We start from the raw sequence: 19,380 nt of genomic DNA, 5'->3' as shown, positions 1-19,380 counted from the left end.
ACCTAGTGAGCCACTCAGGAGCCTTGAGTATATAGGCTTTTATTTATTTATTTTTTAATATAGATTTGATATGAGAAAAATTGTCACATTCTTAGGAAATCCAATTTAGGAGTTCTAGTGGAGAAGATTACATAGATGAGCATATTGGTGTCATTGTTCTTGATATTGCTTAGTGGAAACTCAAATAGAATTCATTTCTTTGTAACAATTTGAGTTACCTTGATACTTCTACAGACTATTCTCAGTATTCATGGATTCTGTATACAGGATTTGTGAACCTGCCTGCTTGGTAAAATTTATTTGTAAGCCTAAAGTCAATCCTCATGGTGCTTTTATGGTGATTTGTACACATGTGCAGAGCTGTGAAAAATTGGAGTACCTAAATGTGCACGTTCCCAACTGCAGTCAAACAAGGCAACACTCTTTCATGCTGTAACTGTTTCAGCTGTCATGCTGTAAACAAGTGTCCTTTTTTTGGTCTATTTAGTACTTCATGTTTTCGGGGTTTTTTGCATTTATGTGCTTTTCGAGATTTCACTGTTTAAAATGGTGCTCAAGCATGTTATTGAAGTGCTGTCTAGTGTTCCTAACTGCAAGAAAACTGGAATGTACCTTATGTAGAAAAGGTGTGTGTTAGATAACCTTTTTTTAGGCATAAGCTCTTGGCCTTAGGTTCAATGTTAATGAATCAACAACATATATTAAAGATTCTTTAAACAAACACACAAAACCAGGTTGTTACTGATTGGTTGAGTGTGACCAGAGGATGTAGGAACCTAACTCTTTCCCTTAGGAACAGTGTGGTTCAATATTTGCTAATTTAGTATTTGCTGTGATTTTATAGTCTGTAACATAACTACTGTGAATACTGAGAATTGGCTGTTTGATTTAAATTTCAGTCTGCCTTTGATTTAAAATATATTGCAACCAGGTTAAAACTGGTAAAACTTGCTACATCTAGGTTCCTTGTTTCCTTTTTTACCTTTTTCTGCTGTAGATCAATGCCTTCTAGTTTTTTTTACTTGAGTTACCCGTACAATTCAAGTTGGTGGTTTCCCACTTTGGCATTATATTGAAATCACCTGGGGAGCTCTGAGGGGGGGTGAGGGGGGGGTGGGTGGGGAACCTATCCCCAGAGATTGATTTAATTGGTCTGGCATGCATCCTGGGTATTGGAATTTTTCTCAGCTCCTGGGTAATTCTAATGTGCAGTGTAAGGTGAGAACTCATCTTTACTACAGGGGGTGAACTTGGGTGTGCAAATGATGTAAATTGGATCAGGTGTAATCCATCTCCTTGGACCAGATTTAGAGTTCAGGAGATAGTAGACATTTCTTTCTTCTTCTTCTTTTTTTAATTAGACCTTCTTTTTTAATGTTTATTTTTGAGAGAGCGAGTGAGAAAGAGCGTGCACTGGTGCTCACAAATGAGGAAGGGACAGAAAGAGGGAGACAGAGGATCTGAAGTGGGCTCCATGTTGACAGCAGAGCGCCCGAGTCAGGGCTCGAACCTGCGAACCGCAAGATCATGACCTGAGCCAAAGTTGGACACTTACCCGACTGAGCCATACTGGTGCCCCAATAGTAGACATTTCAAAGTTGATACCTCTGGAGAGAACTTTAAGAACCAAATTTGAGACTGACAGTGTTTCTATGTGTTCCCGGCTATCTGTATAATTACAGTTTTATCAGAGAACATCCATTTCCTGTACATATCAGAACCAATGTTGACTGCTTTATTAATTTTAGTGAATTCTCTTGTTTGGTGGCTATTTTATACAAAGAAAGTTTCTGCCAGGAGAGTTCTTTTGTGGAGGAGGATACTTTGTGAACAAAATACATTCTGTGGCTGCTGTGTGGTCTTCTAGGCTCAGTTATGAGTTGAGTGATTTTTCTATGCCAATTGTGTACCTAGACAGACTTACCAATTTTATTTCATGAATCTTTGGAGTTGAACTTGAGTAATTCCAATCTCAAGTTGTTTTGTTGTTGTTATTTTAAATAATCTTAGGGGCCCTGTATTAAAATATGAATAGTTCTTGGAATATTAGTCTTGTCTTTAGTCTTCATGCCCTTCCTTAGGCCCATTATTATTACTGGCCCTTGCATCTCCCATTCTAAGGCCTATGCTGAACTTTTTATCAGTCCATTAAAATCCCTGAGAGTCAGGTTGTTTATATGATTCTGGGTGCTGGGTCTCTCTCCCCTGTCCATTGGTTGAAGTGGACATTACTGCAAACATGTAGATGCTGCACCCTTAACTTGCTAGGAATACTTAGCAATTCTTTTTAGTCACTTTTTATATTGAACATCCATTTTGAATTCTGGGTCTTTTTTTTTTTTTTTTTTTTTTTAAATTATGAATTCTGGGTCATTTTGATAGCCCTCCTTCTTCTTATTGTTCCTGGGATTAAAAAAAACAAAGTTAGCCCTTTCACTTTGTACCTGACATCATGCATGAATCCACCAAACTTAGCTTCAGTCCTCACAGTGTATGCACTTTTTCCTAACTCCTAGCACATTTTACCTCTTTCATTAGTATTTTTCATTTCTGCCTCTGTATAACTCACAGAGCAGTGTATTAGTGGTAAGCACTCAGGTGTTTTCTGAGTGTTCAATTTCGGTAGAACAGAGACTCAGGAAAATGCTTTTTCAACATAGGTCAGAAGTGATATGAGAACATGGATTTCTTGCTATATCGCTTATTCCTTTGATGTCTCTTTTTTTGCTTCTGCCTTAGCCCAATTACACCAAAGAAATGAGGTGAATGGGAAAAAGTATATAGAATTTTAAAATCAGTGTAATATTTGTTAATTACATAAATCTCTCTCAACTAGATTAATATTTGGTTGGTAATTCTTTCACATTGGAGAGACCTTTATGAACTCAATGCAAATCTATTTTTTTTTTTCATGATTAAACTTCCAGTCCATAACCCTTATGGTAACAGCAGATAATCTTAGGTCTTGCTTCATTGGTACTAAAATAATGTGGTTGCTTTCTCTCTAAACCAAAATATGTTGTGTCTCAGGATATTTCTCATGTCTGAAATTTATTCTTTTTCCAGATGTTTTATTCTTAGGATGTGTCTAGGTGTGGTTTGGGTATAGATCTGTTTGTGTGTGCTTGTAGAGGTAGGAGGTTGTTTGGGGAGAGGGTGTTTTGGAATAGGGAATTTGTGATTGGTTCCTTCAGATGTTGCAGAAGACAGGACCTCTGTTGATGTCTGTAAAATGCAGACTGGTTTCTGATAAGCCTTTTTATCTTTAAACGTAAAGCTTTTGCATAGTGACAGAGTTTTACTTCAGATTCTTCCAACTTAAAGTACATGGAAGAAATTGGTCAGTTTAGAATACTCCTACCAAAAACAAAACAAAAAAAAAAACAGAAAAATCAACCCTGAAAGGATAAAGAAGTTTGGCTCAATCCTGGCAAGCTTATAGTTTTCAGAAGTTTGTGCTGACAATGATAGAAGTACCAGGGGAGGCTAAGACAGTTAATGATGAAGGCTTGGAAAGCATTATCCATGATCCTAAACAGTAAAAATGGTGTCAGTAGGTACTGCTCCCTCTTTTTTTCAGCACCTAGTCTAAAATTGATAATTTTTTTGTATCAGCTTCTGACCGAAACCAGGTTTTTTAATTTAAAATATGTTGTTAATGTGTTTTATTATTGTATTTTACATTTTCATAAAGTGGCCAAAAATAAGGTAAAATTCAGCTCTAGTTTTGTAATTGAAAAAAACTTTAAGGTAAATTGATATTTTCTTAAACTGGCAACATTGGTTGCCAAAATTGATTATATAAATCAGTCATTTATACTTATCATATTTCTTTTTGTTTTTGTTAGGATGAAACTTAGTGTAAATACATTTTATGTTCTCTTTAAGTTTATTATTCAAATAGACTGTTTTACTCTCTAGTGTTAGTTACTGTGTTACTCTCTAGAAAAAAATCAAGTTGTTGCTTTTTGTTTTAGTTAATTTTTTTTTAGTAATCTCGACACACATCGTATGCTGGAACTCATGACCCTGAGACCAAGAGTTGCATGCTCTTCCAAGTGAGCCAGCCAGGCTCCCTCAGGTTTGTAGTTAAATCTCAGTGGCCTTGTACTTCCAGAAATTTTACATACTAATTAATGTTAAAGAAGTTGCTGACTTCTGAGTTTGCATGGAGTGAAAGAAGCGTTCTAAAGGTATTCTTAGACTCTTAGAGTTATACTGTGGCTATTTTTGACAGCTGAGGCCCAAATATGTGTAAATTTGTAAGCAAAAATTATCATTAAGAAGACAGTGATTTGTGGTGCTGGCTGGCTTAGTCAGTGGAGCATGAGACTCTTGATCCTGGGGTTGTAAGTTCGAGCCCCACATTGGGTGTAGCGATTACTTAAAAGCTTTTATTAAAAAAAAAAGACTGGGGGGTGCCTGGGTGGCTCAGTCGGTTAAGCGTCTGACTTTGGCTCAGGTCGTGATCTCATGGTTCGTGAGTTCAAGCCCCGCGTCGGGCTTTGTGCTGACTGTGAGGAGCTTGGGATTCTCTCAGTCTCTCCCCTGCTCGTGTGGGTGCATTCCTTCTTTCTCTCAAAGTAAATAAATAAACTTTAAAAAAAAATAGTAGCCTTTCTACTACTATACTATTTATACTGTTGTAGCCTTTTATAACACATTGATGTCTTTTATAAAACATAAACTGAAACTATTCTGAAAAAAAAAACCCTTTTATTTTGATCACTTCTACGTATGTACATATATATGAGATACTCTGCCATCTACCTTAAGCACCAGGTCTTAAGCATATTGCCATATTTTTCATGTTAAAAATATTCCTGTAAACATTAAATATGATTCTATTTTTCTTTTCTTTTTTTTGATGCTTATTTTCTTATTTGCCAAAGTTAATCTAATCTTATAGAGGTTTCTGCTGTGTCAAGGGAAAGTATTGATGGAGTAAATCCCTAAAATCACAGGATAGCATAACTGAGAATGCTGAGGAAGAAAACAAACAACTGTTTATCTTCAGTGTAATAAAAAAGTTGCACAAACTATCTTTTCATTAAATGTCTATTTGGGTTTGGCAAAGTAACTAACCTGGAATCTTAAGGTTAGTAGTTCACTTTATGATTTTATTCTTGCTGATGGTAATCTTTATAAATAGTGCTTAGAGAGGCATCACATTTTGTGGGCGTTTAAATGGGTAAAAGGTAACAAGGGGAGGGAGGAAAATTGTTTATACTGAGTAGCTTTTCCCCCAATACTATTTTTTTTTAGTGTTTATTTATTTTGTGAGAGAGATGGAGCACACGTGGGGGAAGGGCAGAAAGAGAGGGAGACACAGAATCTGAAGCAGGCTCCCAGCTCTGAGTCGTCAGCACAGAGCCTGATGTGGGGCTCGAACCCACATACAGTGAGATCATGACCTGAGCTGAAGTCGGACTCTTAACCAACTTAGCCACCCAGCTGGCTCCCCATACTATTTTTAATTAAAAATGGAAATTTGCTTGCTTTAGACAAGATACAAGGTAATGATAAAATGAATTATGAACCTGTTTGCTTTCATAGTGGTGATTTGTTCGTTTGGCTAACTAAAAAAGTTTGTATAGTAGATTTTGTAATTAAAAGGAAATTTAGAGAGCTACAAAGAGAAAGTAGCTCTTTGTATAGTAGCCTTCTCTTTATTTGCATTTTTGCCTCTGTGGACCGGAAGCAGACAGTCCTCCTTTTGACATATCGATCCTTTGACAGTATGTCAGAAGGTCAGTTATACCCTAATGCTAGGTCACAGTGCCTGTATCATTCACCTCACTTTGTCTCATTATGTAGGCATTTTAACATCTCACATCATCACAAGGAGGGTGAGTTCAGTATAAAAAGATTTTGAGAGAGACTACATTCACATAATTTGTTGTAGTATATTGTTATAGTTGCTGTATTTTATTTTATATGATAATTTATTATAATATTTTACTGTTGTTAATGTCTTATTGTGCGTAGTCTATAAATTAAACTTTATTGTATGTATGTAGAGGAAAAAACATAGTATACATGTAGGGTTTGGCACTCTCTGTGGTTTCAGACATTCATACGGGGTCTTGTAGTGTATCTCCCTCAGGTACGGGGGCACTGCTGTATTTAGTTTTGGAACACGTTGTAAACCATTGTAGTTATGTAGAGATCTGGACATACAGAAATAACACTATGTTCACGTTAGATGAACATATTATAATATATAGGATTTACAAGATAATATACAGAAGTGCTTAAAACTTTGATGAGAATGTATGCATCACTTGTAAAACTACAGAAAACTAATTGCGGGTAAATATTGAATCAGACTGAACGATGTCTAGAGGAAGCTGCATGTAGCTTTAACTTGTGAAAACAAGTAGAATGGGTTCTGGGATTTTTTAATTAAAAGGAAATTTAGAGGTCATTTAATCTAACTTTTTTTTTTTTTTAATGAAAAAATGGGCCCCAATTTGAGGTGACTTAACTTGGCTAGGTTCATACTTCTCAGATAACTCTACTTAACAGACAGAACAGATATGTTTTCAAAGAAATTGTCCATGTTATCAATTTTATCTTTCCAAGATGAGTTCCATTACAAAACTAGATTTTACTCAGAACAGTAAAAATCACAATAAGAATGCAGTACATCTTTAAAAATATATGTATTTATTATATGAATGTTCTAATATTTATGCTCAGTAAGTTCCAAATCATCAGAAGTGTGTTCCTTTGGGATTAAGTCTATAAAAAGGAAAGATCTGTCCAACTAAGATCCATCAAGTTTGTGGCTTAAAAAGATCTTATAAAATCTTCTTAGTCGTAAAATTTAAAAGGTAAAGGCCCTGGAAGCTGTCTTCTGGTATAGAGAGTTGAGTGTCAGTGTTTGTTCTAACAGCCTGTCATGATCTAAATAGTCATGTTCCTGTTGTTTCCACTTTTTTCCCCCCATTATGAGCTTTCATTCTCTTCCCACCCCTCAATTTTAAATTATTCCTTAGAATAAATTTTTAAGAATAGTGTTCCTGAGTCACAGAATTCAGTATTTTCTGGCTCTTGAAATACTTGATGACAGTTAATTTAAAGTCATTGGGTTGGAGCTTCCCCAAAATGGTAGAAAACTATTTTGCTTTAGGGGTACCTACAAAAAGAGTGGCCAGTAAGTAAGACATAAGCATAGCAGAAATGGGAACAGAGCCGTTTTGTATAATAGAATCAAAGGGGGTAAAGCTTTTCACGTGGAGGATTATAAGTGATAAGTCACCAAAATGGGTGACTTTGTTTTTAAGTAGGCTCCACACCTAACGTGAGGCTTGAACTCACGACCCGAAGATGAAGAGTTGCATACTATACCGACTGAACCAGCTGGGCATCCCGAACCCCAGTAGAATTTAATAAGCAAGTAGCATTGAACCTTGAGAAGTTTTGAGGGGTTGAAGCTGAAGTGAATGTGTTAGAGGGGAAGTAGAGAGGCAGTGGATGTTGGCTGAGTTCAAGGAGTTGGGATAGTGAAATGAAAGGAGGAAATGGACAGAAGTAGAGGATAAAGGATGACTTTTTGCTTATTTTAAAGCTGGCAGAGACCCAGTTGATGGCTGAAGGGAAGGGATTCTGGAATGGCAAAGAGTGAAGTTATTATAAGTCAAATTATTAATTTGATCCTAGATGACTTGATAAGATCCAGTGAGAGACTGATGGGAAGATTTTGAGAAGGGAAAAGAATCTCCTTTGTCTGGGACTTCAGTGAAGGACCAGAGATTGACTATAGGGACCATGTGTTTTGTTTTGTTTTTTCTTTTAGTTTTAGCTAAAGATGAGGAAACAAGTTGTGGTTTGCATTCTTTGCATGTTTTAGTATTTTTTGCTAAGCGGAAGCTTTCCATTAATAACTTTTGGAGAACATCTGGGGCTAAATTTATAGATTGCAGCTGAGAGAGACGCTGAAGTTTGTTATTTAAAAATATTTCCCCAAAGCAAATGAAGCTGATGCATATTTTTATTTGTTCTCTAATAAAGTTGGTTAGGGAAAACTCATAATTTTAGGATAGTAATCTTTTATTTCTTTTTATTTGCCATCTTATTTTTTTTCTTTTTTGTCATCTTTGAATTTTGATACTAGTGTGTTTATTTGGAACTTTCAACTTTTCAAAATAATGTTTTGTCTGTTGGACAGTCTCATTCTATCCTGTTAACAATCTGAGGTAGATATTTAATTATACAGGAATTAAGATAAAGGTTATTATTTATTCAAAGTTACATATATAATATACACTCCTGAAAACAGGTATTAATTTTTTTCAATGAAATATATCCCTTACAGCATATTCTAATTTATACTCTTTAAGGTTTGTGCTTTGCTTACCTTTAGAACAAATAAGTGACAGAACCTACTATTCCTAAATCCTAATTCTGGTTTCTTGTGATAGATCTGCAGTTTGATTTGAAGGTCAAACCAAACTTTCCGCTCTTTGAGGACAGTATTATCCATCATTTTATCCAGCATATTTATTTAAGGTTTGATGTGTGCCAAACCTTGGCTAAAATGTGCATTTTCCGCTACATAGCATGTTTTATGCTTTATGACATTTTATTTTCCTGAGTAATTTCTTTATTAACACTTACAAAGTCTCTGGATATAGCCCAGCCTGGCAAACTGGAAGGTAAAAAATTTTGAATTGTACCTTTACAGGAGAAAAAAAAAAATTAATATTCTTCCGAAGTTTAAAAAGGTTAGCTTAAGTGACACCTCATCTCAATCAGGCTTAATGCTGATGACTGTTTTTCATCTACAGTGTGAAATGTAGTGAACAGAAGGAGAAAGTAGACTCAGCACTGTATTTTATTTCATCTGGAGTCAGTGTTTCTGGGTAACTTAAATCTTTTACTTGGAGTTACAATTTTCAAAAACTCCAGATAATTTCTGAACTAGCTTGAGAAATTCGGGTTTGATTCTGGGGTTGTAAACTCATTGCCTTCTGAATGAAGCAAAGCTGGTTTAAGGTATAAAGTATGTGTGATGCATGCATTGAGTTTGTAGTAGAGAGCCTACCCAGCCTAAAGAGCCTCATTTAAAAGGAGCAACTATGTTTCAACTCTGGTTGATTGACTTATTTTCATCCATCAGTCTGAATGTTCACAAGAAGCTTGAATTCCACAGGTTCAAAACTGAATTTAGTCTCAGCTGCCTCCAGCCCCAAAGAGAGATCTGCAATTCCTGCCTGTTCCTCTTAACTGTATTTCTTTCAGATTAATAGCACCACCATCCATCCAAACTAACATCCTGGAGTCATTCTTTTTGCTTCTCTTCCTCCCCCCCCCCCCCCCCCCCCATCCCGTTACCACTCAATCCAGTACATTCTGCATCCTAATATAGTCCTGTGATTGCTCTGGTTGTTCAGTAGTAGTGTCCCAACCTTTCTTTTTCTAGTATTCAATCTGACTTCCTGGTCTTCCTTCTGTCTTAACTTCTCCAGTGTATCTGCCCACCATTATTGGAGTTATTATTTTTACTAGAAAACTTACACACGTTTAATGTTGAAATTATAGAAAATTACATATAGGCAAAAAGAAAAATCACTACCCCAAGAAAATCACTGATGTTAAGATTAAGGGGTATTTTAATTTGTAAATATTTTGGTTTATATCTTTCTTTCCTAGGTATACAACATTTGCCCTTGAAAAGACACTTCCCTTGTAAAATCAGTCCCTGATCTTGAACTCTAGGTCCCATCTTCTTATAGGTTTTTTTACATCAGTTATCACCTTCTGTATTTACATGTGCTTCAGTTTTTCCTTAAAAAATAAACACCTCCGGGGCGCCTGGGTGGCTCAGTTGGTTGAGCGGCCGACTTCGGCTCAGGTCATGATCTTGCAGTCCGTGAGGACTGTGAGTTCGAGCCCCGCGTCGGGCTCTGTGCTGACAGCTCAGAGCCTGAGCCTGTTTCGGATTCTGTGTCTCCCTCTCTCTGACCCTCCCCTGTTCATGCTCTGTCCCTCTCTGTTTCAAAAATAAATAAATGTTAAAAAATAAAAAAAATAAAAAAAAAAAAAATAAACACCTCCATCTACCATTTCTGCCAACTATCATTCTATTGCTGTCCCTTCTTTCACAACCAAACTTTTGAGAGTGGCCTAGAAAAAAAGATGATGAAATATACATACAAAAGAATTTAAAAATTGCAGGTGAATATTTAAATAATATTAATAAAATACTGAACTTAAATAAAAGTTACCATTACTTTTGAAGTTTTCTTTCTGCCCCTTCTAATTGTACCTCATGTCCTTCGCTGAGTAAATTTCTCTTCTGGTTTTTATCCCCAATTTTTTATTGTAGATTTACCTTAAACTGTATATTGTTTTGCTTTTTTGAACATTAAATAAATGGAATCATACTGTAAGCTTTTCTGACTTTTGTTTAGCATTTTAAGATTAATTTATCTTGATGGATGTAGTACATTTTTAAGGTTAAGTAGTGTTCTTTGTTACAAATTCTATCAGTATTTATTTTACTCCCAAATTATTATGAACATTCTGCTTTAGATATACTGATACCTCTTGCCTGGTGCACACGTGTATGGTTTTCTTTAAGATATATATCTAGGAGTGGACTTAGTGGGTGGTACTATGTCTTTGTTCAGTTTTACTAAATGTCAGAAGTAGTTAAATCAGTTTATGTTTTTGCTGGTAGTACGGGAGTCCCAGGGATACCACATACTCCCTGATATTTGGTATTGTCTGAGTTAATAATTTTTGTAGGTGATATCATTGTGGTTCTGTTTTACATTTCCTTGATTATTTGTTTATGGGCCATTTTTGTTTTCTCTTGTATGAAATGCCCATTGACTGTTGTCAGTTCATTTGTCTTTTTATTGATTTATAATTCTTTTGTATGGCTAAATTCTTTTCCCAATTCAAGATTTGTTTTTTTTGCTTTCACAGGGTCTTGATAAACCCCAAAGAAAATGTCAGTCTTTTCCTTTTGTTCGTATTTTTTGCATTTTGTTTAAGAAATCCTTTTCTACTCTGAGGTCCTGACATTTTTCTGAAATTTGTCCTAAAACGTTATCTTCCAAAAAGTCTTATGGTTTAGCTTTTCACATATTAGTCTTTTAATCCTTATGGTTTTAGGTAGAAATCCAATTTCTTTGTTGTTGTTGTTGTATTTGTTTTTTTTTTTTAATTTGTTTTAATGTTTGTGTTTATTTTTGAGAGAGAGAGACAGAGCACAAGTAGGAGAAGGGCAGAGAGATAGGGTGACACAGAATCCCAAGCAGGATGCAGGCTCCAAGCCGTCAGCACAGAGCCCGATGTGGGGCTCGAACCCACAGACCATGAGATCATGACCTGAGCTGAAGTCAGACGCTCAACTGACTGAGCCACCCAGTTGTTTGTTTTTTCACTCCCTATCCAGTTTGTCTCAGTTCCATTTACTAAGAACCTTTCCTGTTTGGTCATCAGTCAAGTTTCCAAATAGTATGGGTTGACATCTGGGCTCTTTCTTCTACCCTATTTGATCTATATGTGTCCATACTTCACAGTTTATGGTGAAATCTTGATACCTGCCAGGGTGAGTCCTGCCATCTTGCAAATCCAGATATCTTTTCTTAAGGCAGACATTAAGGGAAATTTGCAAAAATATAAAATAATATCAATTCTTATAATTTCTGTATCAGAAGTAAAGTTATCTTCATAAATATTTGTATGTTGGGGTGCCTGGGTGGCTCAGTTAGTTGCGCGTCTGACTCTTGATTTCAGCTTAGGTCAAGATCTCACGGTTCTGGGATCAAGCCCCACTTCAGGCTCTGTGCTGACAACATGGAGCCTGCTTGGGTTTCTTTCTCTCCCTCTCTATCTGCCCCTCCCCCACTTGCTTACACACTCTCAAAATAAATAAACATTTTTTAAAATAATAAAAGATTTATTAAGCAATAAGTTTTATTTTTAAATGAATTAACAGACTTTAAAATTTCACAATTCAAATTTCTAATACAGTAGTTATCTATGTGTCTGTTTATCTATCTATATCTATATATATATATATTTGCTCCATATTAATAAAAGCTTTTTGGGGAACTAAAAATCTTGTAAGTATAAAAGCCTTCTAAGACGGAAAGTGTAGTCTATGGCCATACCACCCTGAATGTGCCTGATCTTGTCTAAGACCAAAAAGTTTAAGAGCCATTGCTTTAAAGTAAACATTTAAAACTATAATATAGTTTATGTTAAGTACACTTTTAACTGTATGTCATAAGTTTTATAGGTAATATTTTTGTGATAATTTCTGAATATATTTGGTCTCCACTATGATTCCTTCTGTTATCATTGTGTGTAAAAGTGTGTTTTAAGATTTCTAAATGTATGCACTGTCTCCTATTTCTTTTTGCTATGTCTAACTTACTGCATTGTGTTCAGAGGATGTGATTTGTATCATACAATTCTTTGAAATTTGTTGAACTAGATTTTATTGCTTAACACTGGTCATTTCTTACAAATGTTTTATAAATGCTTGAAAAACTTTTTTTTCTCTAGGTATTAGTGTCAGTATTTTAAATGTGCTCTATTGATCTGTGAGCAGATAGGAAAATAATAACTACTGTAGGTATTTTCAGGCAGAGAGTTTTAATGCAGGTAATTGGTTACTAGGGTGTGGTTAGGACTAGACCGGCCAAAGGGAGGGGAGAGGGGTTGAGAGTTGAGAGGAACAAAGGAGTTTTGTTTTCTTCCCCCTTCCCCCCCCCCCCCCCCCCCACCAAAAGATCTGGTTGTTGTACTGCTTAATGGCTGGAACCAAAGAGTTTGCACTTGCTACTAAGCTGTTGGAGCTATTCTGAGTTACTGCTGTTGGTAGAAACCCACTACCAGCTCTTGACTTCAGTAGGAGACATCTTCATTTTGGAGACATTATCAGAATCTGGGGGGTGGAGACTGGCATTTTCTTACACTTTTTCCCCCCCACTACCTCCTATTGGCAAAACCAAGAAGGGAGTCTGGCAAAAGTAGTTTGCAAGTTGATTTGTCTGATTGATTTGTCCATTACTTTGAGATATGTTAATAAAATTTCCTGTTATGAAGGTAGATTGATTTCTTCTGTTGATCAGTTTTTGAGGCCAAGTTGGGTATATTCAAGTTCTATGCTTTTGGTGAATTGAGCCTTCTATCCCTATATAGATTTCTTCTTTTTAATATTTTTGGCCTTAAAGTTGGTTTTAGCAGATACAAGTAAACTATGTCAGCTTTATTGTGGCCTGGTATCTTTTTTTTGTCCTTTGACTTTGAACCTTTCTGTGTTTTTGTTTTAGTTATATCTCTTAAAAGTATCATAAGTATATATTTTTACCATTTATTTAACTTTCTTTACCATTTAAAGAACTTAATCTGTGTTTTTAATGAGTAACTGATATAGTGGAATTTGTTTCTTTTTTAAATGCTTTTCATTTATCCTGCTTTTGTTCTGTACCTTTGTCTTGTATGGATTGATTTCTTTTTCCTTTTTCTCATTTTGTTTTTCCCACTTCCACCTGTGTAAAAGATATACCTCCTATTCTTTTAAGAGTTACCCTACCCGTTTTTGCATTTCTTTCAATGTTGTCATTCATGTTTTTATTCCAAACTGTAAAAAATTTTTTTTAATTTATTTTATTATTTTTTTTAATATTTATTTTTGAAACAGAGAAAGCACGAGTGAGGGAGGGGCACAGAGAGAGGGAGACAGAGAATCCTAAGCAGACTCTGGGCTATTAGTGCAGAGCTCTGTGTGGGGCTTGATCTCATGAACTGTGAGATCGTGACCTGAACCAAAATCAAGAATTGGGACACTTAACTGGCTAAGCCACCCAGGCACCCTTTTTTTATTTTACAGAGAGAGTGCAAACCTTGGAGAGGGACAGGGAAAGACGAGAGGGAGGGAGAGAGAGAGAGAGAGAGAAAGAGAAAGAGAAAGAAAATTTTAAGCAGGTTCTCCACTCCACGCAGAGCTTGATGGGAGACTCCCATCTCAGGACTCTGGGATGATGACCTGAGCCTAAAGCAAGAGTTGCATGCTCAAACCCGTTCAACTGATTGAGCTACCCATGCTCCCCCTGTTCCAACCTTCTTGTTATGAAAATTTCAAATGTTCAGAAAAGTACAAAAGATAGTACATCTATAGTTTTTATATATATTCAACACTTAACATTTTCCATATTTATCTTTCATTTATTTTTTGCTTAATAAAATTTTTATTAATCATTTTATTGAGAAGTAATTCACATACTGTGGTCATTTGTTTAAAGTATACAGTCTACTGGCTTTTAGTATATTTGCAGAGTTGGTCACCATAGTCAATTTTCGAAAAGTTTGATGAATGTTCTTACTGAGATATAACATGCAGAAATCTAAATGTAGAGTTTATATATTCACAAAGTGAATGCTATCACATACAAAGAAATAGAATAATAGTTGTACATCAGGAGCCTCTCTTATGCCCACTCCCAATCGTGACTACCTTCTGCTCTCCAAAGGTAATCACTATCTTGATTTCTAGTGCCATCACTTTGCCTGTTGGCAAGCTTTATATAAATGGAATTATATGATAAGTATTTTTTTCTTTGACTTCATTTTCTCAGCATTACTTCATAAGATGATCTATGTTCTGTATAGAATTGAATAATTCTTATTGAAGCGTATGAATAGACCACAAATTATTTACCCATTTTACTTTTGATATTTGTTTCTAGTTTGGGACTATCACGAATAATGCTGCTATAAACATTCTTATACATGTGTTCTATTGAACCTATATATGTTGGGTAGATACCTTGGAATAAAATTGGTGGAATAAAATATAAAATAGTTTATATTCAGGTTTACAAAAATGCGAATTGGTTTGTCCACCAACTGTATGAGAGTTCCAGTTCTTGCACATACTTGCCAACGTGGTCTTGTCAGTTGTTTTTAATGTTAGCCATTTTGGTAGATATATGTTATTACAGTAATATGGTTTTAATTTTCATTCTCTGATGATCAGTGAAGCTGAGTACTCTTTCATACAAATTATTCATTACATTGCTTTCTGTAAATTGTATGTTCTAGTCTCTTGCCAATTTTTCTGTTTGGTTGTCTTTTTCTTAATGACTTCTAGGCATTATGATACCTAATTTAACATGCACAGCTATCAAAATCTAAAGCTTACCAGTGTTAACTGGTATTAACTGGTATTAACTAGTACTGGAATTAAAATAAAATAATAAAACAACAATCAGTGTCTTTCATACAATATAAAGCTTATGAGTATGTTTGTACTCTTTTACTCATGACCCTGAGATTGAGAGTCGCATGTTCTGTAGACAGAGCCAGCCAGGCTCCTCTGTTTTGCGCTCTTCTAAGACAATGTGATCTTAGAATGTTCTAACTCCCATCACCTGTCTTCGAATTTATGTATTAATTGCCCTGTATTTTGGTTCTGTTCTATTTTAATCTTACCAATTGATACTTTAGGCTCCTATCTTTTGTTGAAATCCAAAATCTAAAAAAAGGTTTAGAAACCAAAACTTCAGTGTATGTTGACCAAAGATTTTTCTAGTGGCGAAACCTGCCCTGAGTGGACATGAGACTGCATAGTCTTGAAAAAATCCCATGTATTCAAAGTGCTGAAGCCTAATTTGTGACATTTTTAAAGTTTATTTTGTTGAGACAGTGTGAGGAGGGAGGAACAGAGAGATGGGGGGGGGTGCGGGAGTGTGGGTGACTGAGGATTCAAAGCATTCTCTGTGCTGACAGCAGTGAGCCCAGTGCGGAGCTTGAACTCATGAACTGAGAGATCATGACCTGAGTTGAAGTCTGACACTCAACAGACTGAGCCACCCAGGGGCCCCTGTGACTTATTTTGAGAGAGACTGTAAGCAGGGGAGGGGCAGAGAGAGGAAGAGAGAATCCCAAGCAGGCCCCACGCTATTAGCATAGAGCTCGGCATGGGGTTCCATCTCCATGACCTCATCATGACCTGAGCCTCATCATCCTCATCATGACCTGAGCCAAAATCAAGAGTTGGATGCTTAGCTGATGGAGCCACCCAGGTACCCCAATATTGTTATTTTTATAAAATTCAAAAATTTCTTAATTTTGAAACACATGTGGCCGCAAGACTTTATCCATAAGGAATTGTGGGCCTATGTTTTATAGCCAGTGTTTAGATTTATAGATTTACTTATATATTTATGTATTTTTGCTCACCATTCCTTTGCATCTTAAAATTGCAATTTGGGATCATTTTCCAGAAGGAAGTCAAGATTTATTGTTGGTTGGTTGCTATTGGTGGTAAACTCTGTTTTGTCTGAAAATACCTTTTTTTTTTTTTCACTTGTGTTCCTGAAATTTAGTTTAGTTTTACCAGATATAGGAGTTAAAACTGTCCATTGTTTTCACTTACACTAAAGATAAAATTCCAGTTTTCTAAGTTCTAGTGTTATCTGACTTCCATTGTTACTTTTAGGCCATCAACCTAATTTCCATTTCTGTGTGGCTAATCTGTCTTTTCTCCCTAGTTTTAGGATTAAGCTCTTTTTAAATTGATGTTCTGTACTTTAAGTTCAGAATTCTTTTTATTTCGCTGTTTGGAATTCATTGAATTTCTTGACCTGAGGAGGATTGATGTCTTCAATAATTGTGGGAAATTCTCAAGCATTATCTGTTTAAGTGTTGCCTCTTATTCTCCTTTATGTTCTTGTTTCACATTTTCATCTCCATTTCTCTGTTATATCCTGGATAAATGCTTCAGGTTATTGTCCTAGGTACTAATTCTTTCTTCACCTATTTTAGTCTGCTACTTAATCTAGCCATTGAGTTTTTAAAAAGTTTTATTTAGATAAAATTTATATGCTATAAAGTTTAACCATTTAAAGTGTACAATCAGTGGTTTTTAGTATATTTACCTGGTTTTGTACCCATCCCCATAATCTAATATTAGAATATTTTCATAATCTCCAAAAGAAAACGTGTACCCACTAGCACTCACTGTTCTGACACTTCACTCCACATCCCTCAGGCAGATAACTAGTCTACTTTCTGTATCTATAGACTTGCCTATCCTATTACATGAAATGTAAATAGTATCACATATACTAGTTTTTTTGTGTGACTGATTTGTTTCACTTGGCATAATGTTTTTGATATTCATCCATGTTACAGCATGTGTCAGTAGTTCATTCTTTTTTATGGCCAAATAACATTTTATTATCTGGACACATTTGCTTACCTCTTCATCAGTTAATGGGCATTTGGGTTGTTTCTTCTTTTTGGCTATTGTAAATAATGCTACTATCAATATTTGTGTACAGGTTCTTATGTGGATATGTTTTCATCATCCATTGAGCCCTTAATTTTATTTAATTTATTTTTTAATGTTTCATTCATTTTTTGAGAGTGAGCGAGCAGGCATAGGGGAGGGGCAGAGAGAGAGGGAGACACAGAATCCAAAGCAAGCTTCAGGCTCTGAACTGTCAGCTTGGAGCCCAGCAGGGGGCTTGAACCCATGAACTGTGAGATCATGACCTGAGCCAAAGTCGGATGCTTAACCAACTGAGCCACCTACGTGCCCTTCATGTTTACATTCTTATTGTAAAAGAGTCATAGTATAAAAGTATATAGTGCAAATAGAGGTGTCTTCTTTCTCCTCCATTTCCACTGCTAGTAGGGTACTACTGTAAAATAGTTGGATATGCTTCCTTTGGACCTCTTTTGTATACATTTATATAACATTTGTACAATCTGTTGCTTTTGTTTTAACATAAAGGAATTCTATGTATTTTGAGACTTGCTTTTTCTTTTTTTTTTTTTTTTATAAATTTTTTTAAAACATTTATTTATTTTTGAGACAGAAAGAGAGCATGAGTGGGGGGAGGGGCAGAGAGAGAGGGAGACACAGAATCCGAAGCAGGCTCCAGACTCTGAGCTGTCAGCACAGAGCCCGATGCGGGTCTTGAACTCTCAGACTGCGAGATCGTGACCTAAGCCTAAGTCAGATGCTCAACCAACTGAGCCACCCAGGTGCCCTTAGACTTGCTTTTTCTTCACCAGTATATTTTGAGGTTCTTTTGTTAGTACACATAATTCTTAATGGTTGCATAGTCTTATTTCTATATGCCATAATTTGTGTAAGTTAGCTATTGATAGACACATATTTTTTCTGGATTTTACCCTTGCAAATAGTGAATTGGTCAACACCCTTATTAATTTTTTAGCCATGTACTAAGGCAAAAACCATTATGTGCCAGGCACAGTTTTGAATGCTAGAAATACACAGAAATAGACACAATCTGTGCCTTAGAGTTGCTTACAGTTATATAAATCCCATAAGGACATAAATTAATTGGGGGATCTGGTACTATTCTGAATGCAAGAGAAGATAGATTTTTATCACAGTGGGTATTGAATGCTATTGTCTTCTGAATAAGTTCTCATTTGGTCCTTATTAATTTTTAATTTATCTTTCTAGATTCTGATAAGTGAAATTGTTGCCTCCGAAGGATAGAACTTCTTTTCCTCTAGGGTTTATATTTGCTTCTGCCAGTTGCCTGGGCATTACTTCTGGACTACTTTGATTAAATTCTTGTCTGAGGTGGTAGGAATTCATACTGTAAATCCACGTGGGTGTCCACTTGAGGTTAAGACATTTCATGGAAGAAATTTTTTCTTCCTCCGCCCATTGCTGAGTTCAAAACAGGCAAATTTCTATGCCCTTTCTCTTACTCTTACACTGAAGAGTCATAGTCTTCTGTTAGAAGCCTCACTTTCTGGCCTTGCCCTCCTTGGGTTTGGTAGAAATCCCCAAGGCGAAATCCAACCATGATCTTTTTATTTCAGGATTCCTACACTCACTTTTTGTTTGTTTTTTTTTTTATAGAATTATTCAGAGTCTCTATTCTGCCATTGTGCTGAAAATGAAATTGTTCAGTTTTTGTAACACATTCTTCCTTTGGTTTTCAGTTTATCATGATCGTGGTTTCTTTCTGTGCCCACTCCTCTCCTTTCAGGCACGGCTGTACCCTGAAAGCATGTAGAAGCATGAAAACATGCAGTTTTTTGTGTTTTTTTTTTAGACTGTGGCCTCTTTGTAAGAAGAGGAATCTTTAAGTCTTGTCGCTTTTTGCATTCCAATCTAATTTTTGAAAATGTTAGTTTAAAATAAAGAATGAATACCTCTATTTGTTGGAGGCTTTCCATTTCCGAAAAGGGCTAAGAGTTTCAACAAATACCTATTAGGAACTAAGTCTGTAGAAGTGTATTTAGAGTTCAGTAGGAAAGGAAATGTTTCCTTAATTTGCATGAATCAAATTCTGCTTCATTTTACAATAAGGTAAAATCATTTCATTGCTTAGCCTCTCACTCTAAAAGAAGAGAGATAGC

General features: G+C 35.7%; 1 protein-coding gene across 2 annotated transcripts in view; it reads left to right on the top strand.

Annotated features, from left to right (window-relative positions):
• UBE2W (ubiquitin conjugating enzyme E2 W) overlaps positions 1 to 19,380 on the top strand; it is a 73,363-nt gene that overhangs the window by 9,635 nt on the left and 44,348 nt on the right. The window lies entirely within an intron of this gene.

This window comes from Panthera tigris, chromosome F2 (assembly GCF_018350195.1).
Source record: "Panthera tigris isolate Pti1 chromosome F2, P.tigris_Pti1_mat1.1, whole genome shotgun sequence".
NCBI classification, from domain to species: domain Eukaryota; kingdom Metazoa; phylum Chordata; class Mammalia; order Carnivora; family Felidae; genus Panthera; species Panthera tigris.
This window is presented reverse-complemented; position numbering and strand designations above follow the sequence as displayed.